This window comes from Dipteris shenzhenensis, chromosome 9 (genome assembly GCF_047967505.1).
Source record: "Dipteris shenzhenensis isolate YYH24624 ecotype China chromosome 9, Dip_SZ_1.0, whole genome shotgun sequence".
Taxonomy (NCBI): Eukaryota; Viridiplantae; Streptophyta; class Polypodiopsida; order Gleicheniales; family Dipteridaceae; genus Dipteris; species Dipteris shenzhenensis.
This window is the reverse complement of record NC_141604.1, coordinates 29,302,687-29,309,147: the sequence shown is the minus strand read 5'-3', so window position 1 is coordinate 29,309,147 and position 6,461 is coordinate 29,302,687. Positions and strand designations below refer to the sequence as shown.

The window sequence follows — 6,461 nt, the reverse complement described above, 5'->3', positions numbered from 1 at the left end:
AAGATCCTAGAACAAACAGAGGTTAAGCTTGATGTCCCCACTGGCATCATTGGGGTGGACCATCAAAGTCAGGGTCTAGGAAGTGTAAAGTCACAACCTGTCAATGTAATTACACGCCAACAAAAAGAGGTCACCAAGGACCCTAACATTCCAATCCAACCAAAGCGACTTCTGAAAAAAAAAGCACAAGTGCCTCCACCTCCGCCAAGCAATGAGCAGCCAAGCTCATCCACATCAACTCCCAAGGCTCAAATAAAAGAAGCTCCATACCCGAATGTAAAGGTGGAGAAGGCTCGTTTTCAGGTACTTCAACAATGGGTCCAAAATGAACAAGCTCAATTTGAGGCTAAGAAGCAAGCTCAAGACCCAATCCATGACTTGGCCCCACAAAGTAACGATACTGTACTCGAGCCTTTGTTCCAACAACAGACTCCACAACAGAATGTACGGCCATGTCAACTTGAAGGAGCCACACTCTCTAGCATCCTGATTTGCCCTGTGTCAATTCCCATTGGAATCCTCCTACGGAACTACCCCAATCTCTGGGAGAGTTTCAAAGGATGGGTTGAACTCACAAATCCCTCTCCACCTATGAACGGCTTTGAAGATATCCCTGTGCGGATGGGTGAGAGAGATGACATACGTAACATTACTGTGCCTTTGATCCACAAGGCATATAATGAAGTCCAAGCCATAGTGGATTGTGGAGCAGGTGTAAATGTCCTATCAAAGGAGCTCTACGAAGAATGGGGTCTCCCACCAATGCAAAAGGCTAATTTTAACATACGCCTTGCCGATGATTCACGGGCTAAACCCTTGGGAATAGTGAATGGCGTATCCAAAAGATCGCAGGCGTCCACTTTTCCCTTCAATTCACAATCTTGGATCTCCCCAAAAAATCCTATCAAATCTTACTGGGACGTCCTTGGTTACGGGAAGCATTAGCCCTTCATGACTGGGGAACTGATAGACTAACAATCCAGAATCGAGACACTGCAGTCAAGGTGAATGTGGGGACAGGAGCTATTAAACCAATTGTGCCTAGAGCATTGGATGACACATCTTCAACAACAATCTCAAGCAAATCAGCTCCCTTGCAACAGCATGCCATAGCAGGTGACTCACAAAGCAATGTCAATAAGTGGATACAAACATTGACAAAATGTCCAAACGCATGCGACGGTCTCACGTCTGGTTCGACTACGAGACCGGGAAGCTGTCCTCCCCAGAGGCTTTTCGTCAACTCTCCCTGCTCATGAACGTAGATGAGTCCGAGGTCAGTAAGCTTATTCAGCGTGCAAGGGAATCCCTCGCACCGGTTCCTGAACTTGTGCATGCTATCGAGCAGCTGAGCGCCAAAATGAGGGTGTTCTGCATGTCCAACGTGTCCAGAGAGGACTTTGAGTATGTGAGCGACAAATTTCCTTCGATCCTGGCACACTTTGAGAAGGTTTTTACGTCGGCAAATTGCGGGATGCGCAAGCCCGGATTGAATTTCTTTCGGCATGTGATTAAGGAGGCCAGAATCCAACCTTCCGAAACCAAAGCCTCCTTAATCACATGCCGAAAGAAATTCAAACCGGGCTTGCGCAGCGAATTTCCCCGAGCAGCGGACAATTAAGGAGGCACAACAAGCAAGAGAAATTGTCCACTGCTCGGGAATACCTAGCTCGTAACAAAGGACAACTGTCTGTCACCTTCGACGGGATCCGAGTCCGTGAGTCCTTCTGCCATTTCCTCATAGCCGATGTTCTCAACGATGCGCAGTTTCTGCCTGCTCAAAACGTCAAGGACATCGTTTTTAATTTCTTCGGGGATGATAATATAAAGAGGCAAGCAAGAGATCCTCCTGATTACTCTACGAAACAATACATTCACACCCATCTTCCCGACGATATGGACACCACCTCCAACGCGCTGTCTGTCCTGCTCAAATTCTCCAAAGCGGACGGGAAAATGGTCGCTGCTGCGGTGGAAAGGATGAAGGAGCTCGTGGATGAGGATGGCATTCTGCAAGTCTACTTTGATCCGCTGAGGCCCCGGGTGGATCCCATCGTTGCCATCAACATAGTTTTTCTCTTCTACCTTGCAAGCCAAGCTGAGCTGACGAGGACCTCGGAGGAATTCATCTGCAACGTGCTGCTGCACAGGGCATACTTGCGCGGAACCTTGTACTACTCATCTGCTGAGGCCTTTCTCTTCTTCCTGGCACGGCTAGTGCAATCGAACGAGGCCCATTTTCGGGACATCAGGGTGATGGACCTTCTAAGAGAGCGGGTGAGGGAGGTTATGGGATTGGAAGGGGATGCACTGCAGGTAGCCATGAGGATGTTGGCGTGCGCGAAGTGTGGCATTGCAGTGGGGCAAGCGAGATCGGCAGAGGCTGGAGCGGATGCAGAATGTAGACGGGTCATGGGGAGTGTGTCCCATTTACAAGTATGGAAGCTCTCCCGAGAGCTGGTTTGGAAACCAGACTCTTACAACTGCCTTTGGCTTCATGGCACTCCAGCTCCCGGAAGAACCAGAGCTATGAAGTAATGGACGTTGGAGTCTCATTGAGTTGCAAGGAGCAGAAGTGTGATTGAGTTGCAGAGAAGTAAATTTTTGGTGTTTAATATTAGGGAAGAGAAGTATATGTGTTGAATGGATTTTGTACGATTGTAGAAGTTGAAGTTAGGGACATATGTAGGTGATAGAGTGATGTGTCCAATATGCATAGGAAGTGCTCGACTTAATTTTTTCTTTTGTATGTTTTGCAGGGTTAGAAGGAGGTTCTAGGGTTCAGGAGGAGGTTCCAAAGTTTAGAAGGAGGTTCTAGGGTTTACAAGGAGGATCCAAGGTTCAGAAGGAGGTTCCAGGGTTCAGAAGGAGGTTCCAGGGTTCAGGGTAGAGTACATGGTGGAGAACTCATCTCCCTCGTAGATCATGGAGTTTTAAGGGTTGAGGAACAAAGAGTTTAGGGGGAGCATGGGGGAAAGAAGAGAGAGGAGGGAGGAGGAGGAGGAGGAGGAGGAGAGGAGGAGGAGGAGGAGGGAGGAGGAGGAGGAGGAGGGAGGAGGAGAGGGAGAGGGTGGGTTGCAAGGTTGGAGGAAAGGGGGGGAGGAGTTGCAAGGTTAGGACATGCTTTTGGACATGGAGTGCAAGGAAGCATGGACACTTGAGACAAATGCTTGGAATACCAAAGTAGACTCAACACAATGCCCCAAAGAGTGTGGGCTTCATTCCATTATGGGGTATTTATACAAGTTGGAGAGCTTCTCTCTCTACATGTAACACAAAGTTGTATCACAAAGTTGTAACACAAAGTTATAACACATCCTCTCTCTACATGTAGAAGTTGTAACACAAAGTTGTAACACAAAGTTGTATCACAAAGTTGTATCACATTCTCTTTCTACATAAGTTCATGTTGGCACGGAGTCAACATACTCCCGGATCCATTTTATTACCCGTCCTCGAGTTTTGGCTTATTGCAATCACATACCTGGGTTGCCATGTTTTTAGTCCAGTGGCTGTGGAACTTGTGTCATGCCAGTCGATCCTACTGTAAAGCCTTAGCACCATACAAATTTTGTGTAGTTTCCAGGTAGCCTGTATTCACCATTTGCTCGAACAGAGATATGTGGCGTGCCTCTTAGAAGATCACTCTTTGATAGAGCCGGCTTGTAATCTAAGCATCTACCCTTTCATTGGGATTAAAGCTGAGTGGAGGCAAATGGGAATCAAGGTAACATGGGACCTCCAGAATGAATTCCAATGTTTTACAGAATATAGCACTATGGTGAAGGAAGCGATCAATGTTGCCGCGCATTATTTGTTCATGCTGCTGAAGTGCTCAGACCATTGTGCCTTGGATATTCCATTCTACACGAGAGTAGGGTTCGATCATTGGCCAATTAATGACTCGATCTTCAACCAAAGTGTGTATGTTGGCTTCCTATTTTTTACGCCGTGGAACTGCATAGAACTTGGGATGGGTTTTGAGACATGGAGGTGCCCATAAGTAGTCCTTTAAGAAGATTACATCAAAGAGCTTGGGACGGTGCCAATCAGGTTGTGGATCCAACTTGCTAATCCAACCTTCACTAATTTGACGCTGACAAAGGTTGGTAGGAAAGTTGTCCCCAGGGTCCACCATGCACCTCGAGTTTTCATATCAGGATATTTGCTCCAAAGTTCCTTGATGGGGTTACTGGGAAGTGGTATCTCATCAAAATCATACCCATCATTGGAACTTGGCATGGGCGTACCAATTGGATTATCCGGATCCTAATATTTAAATCAAATAATGTGTCATTTTCTGTTGATGGAAGCACCAGAAGTGTCAGAGGTGATGACGGGGCAGGAGAGAATCGAGGGACATTGGGGGGGGGAACAGCAATGCCATGGTCGACGTCAAGTGCGGCAGCCAGGAAACTCCACCCATGTCTAGGATGACATTCTTGAAGCCATTACAGCTGCTAACGAGCAGCTGATGCTGCTGCTGGGGGGTGACTTTTGATCCGGAGAAGCTGGGAGGAGCCATTAGATTAACTTTGACGAAGGAATTAGACGGTGAATGCAAGAAGCAGCAAGATTTTGATTCTTGTGAAGCCCAAGATCATGCAATGGACAACTTTTATAGCCACACGTGGACGACTTTTATAAATCTCATGATACGTGGTCTCGGGGGGGTCACTCATCATATGTAACCCTATCATGTGAGTTCAACAGAAGGATATTTTTTATTTCTAAAATTTACAAAAATATATATACATAAGGGACTATTTAAAATAGTTTTGAAAAAATTTTACAGTTTTGTATAGAAAAGGGGTACATTTTATTAATGAAAAATTTACAAATAAATATTTTAGAAATAGGCCTTGAACGCACGTGATATAGAGGATTTATACATAATGAACCCCCCGAGTACGTGGTCCAACTTTGGTATATGGATGCTCCTATTGACAAATCAAGTTGCTACCTTCAATTGTATTAAACGGGTCCAACTTTGGTATATGGATGCTCCTATTGACAAATCAAGTGCTACCTTCAATTGTATTAAACGGGTCCAACTTTGGTATATAAATGCTCCTATTGACAAATCAAGTTGCTACCTTCAATTATATTAAAAGTTTAAGGGATGGCCTTTCCCTATTCGAGTGGGAGCAGGGAGGAGGAGGAAAAAGCAGCAAGGGGGGGAGGAGGAGGAGGATGCATGTGGGAGGAGGGAGGAGGAGGTGTGTGGACAAAGGGAGAAGGGGGCGAGGGAGGGAGGGAGGGAGGAGGAGGAGGAGGAGGTCGAGGAGGATGAGGAGGAATGGGACGTGTGGAAGAGGAGGGAGGAGGGAGACAAGGAGGATGGGGGAAGGAGGAGGGAATTCAAATTCAAAAATCAAAATTCAAAAGTTTGACTTTGGAGGATGGGGGGAGGAGGGAGAGAGAGGGAATTCAAATTTCAAATTCAAAATTTTGACTTTGGGAAAAGTGCCCCCTCCTTCGTGTAAGAGGTGGACCCCTCCTAGGTGTAAGAGGTGGGATCAACCCACCTAGGTAGGGGGGGTTAGGACTCCATTGGACCCTACAAGAGGACTTACATTAGGCCTAATCCATTTCTTAACCCATTCCTTATGAGGCCCTTTTGAGACCCCAATGCTCCCCTAATGATAAAAGTGGGGATGTGGCTATTTTGGCAAGAGTGGTATCATACAAGAGACAAAGAGAGCCTCCATCTCTAAGGAGAAATACCCAACAAAAGAGAAAAGCATTTCCTTAAGAACACATCAGGAGCACATCATAAAGCCTTAAACAACCACTAAACCAAAGATTAAACTTGTCAAATTGACCAAATTAACTGAAAGAAGTCATGGGATAGACATGATTAGCAAAAAACCTAATCTCTCCATCCCTTAGACCCTTGGAGGGCCAAAGAGTGTTTGGGGGAGAGTTGTGTTTGGTATGATCGAATAGGGAAAGGCCATCCCTTAAACTCCTATACTATATATTAAGGACGGTGAGACACACGAGAGGCAACCATGTGGTGCCCTATCCAATGTGGCGTTTATTTGGAGGTTTGGAGGGAGAAAGACGAAGGTTTGGTGATGGCTCGAGAAAGGAGGTGGTGGTTCGGAAACACATGCTGGTTTGGGAGCACACTGCGCAGAGGCAACTCTAGTTTATCGAGTGATATGGTGCCACGTGTCATAAGCTGCCCACGCGCAGTCTCACACCAGTCCTTGTAGTTTGCTAGTCTCACTGTTCACAAACAGTCAGTTTGACATGCAGTCTAACATCGCGCAATCTGACATGCAGTCCGCACAATGTGACGCATCGAGAGAGAGAGAGAGAGACTAAGAGAGAGAGAGGAAGAGAGAGTAAGAGAGAGAGAGAGAGAGAGAGAGAGAGAGAGATAAAGAGAGAGAGAAGATAGTGAGAGGGAGACAGAGAGGAGAGAGAGAGATAGAGATAGAGAGAGAGTAGAG

General features: G+C 46.3%; 1 pseudogene; it reads left to right on the top strand.

The window, feature by feature from the left end:
* The first annotated feature begins 1,174 nt into the window (after positions 1-1,174).
* On the top strand, positions 1,175-2,695 carry LOC147898476 (drimenol cyclase drtB-like; annotated as a pseudogene).
* The last annotated feature ends 3,766 nt before the right edge of the window (positions 2,696-6,461 follow it).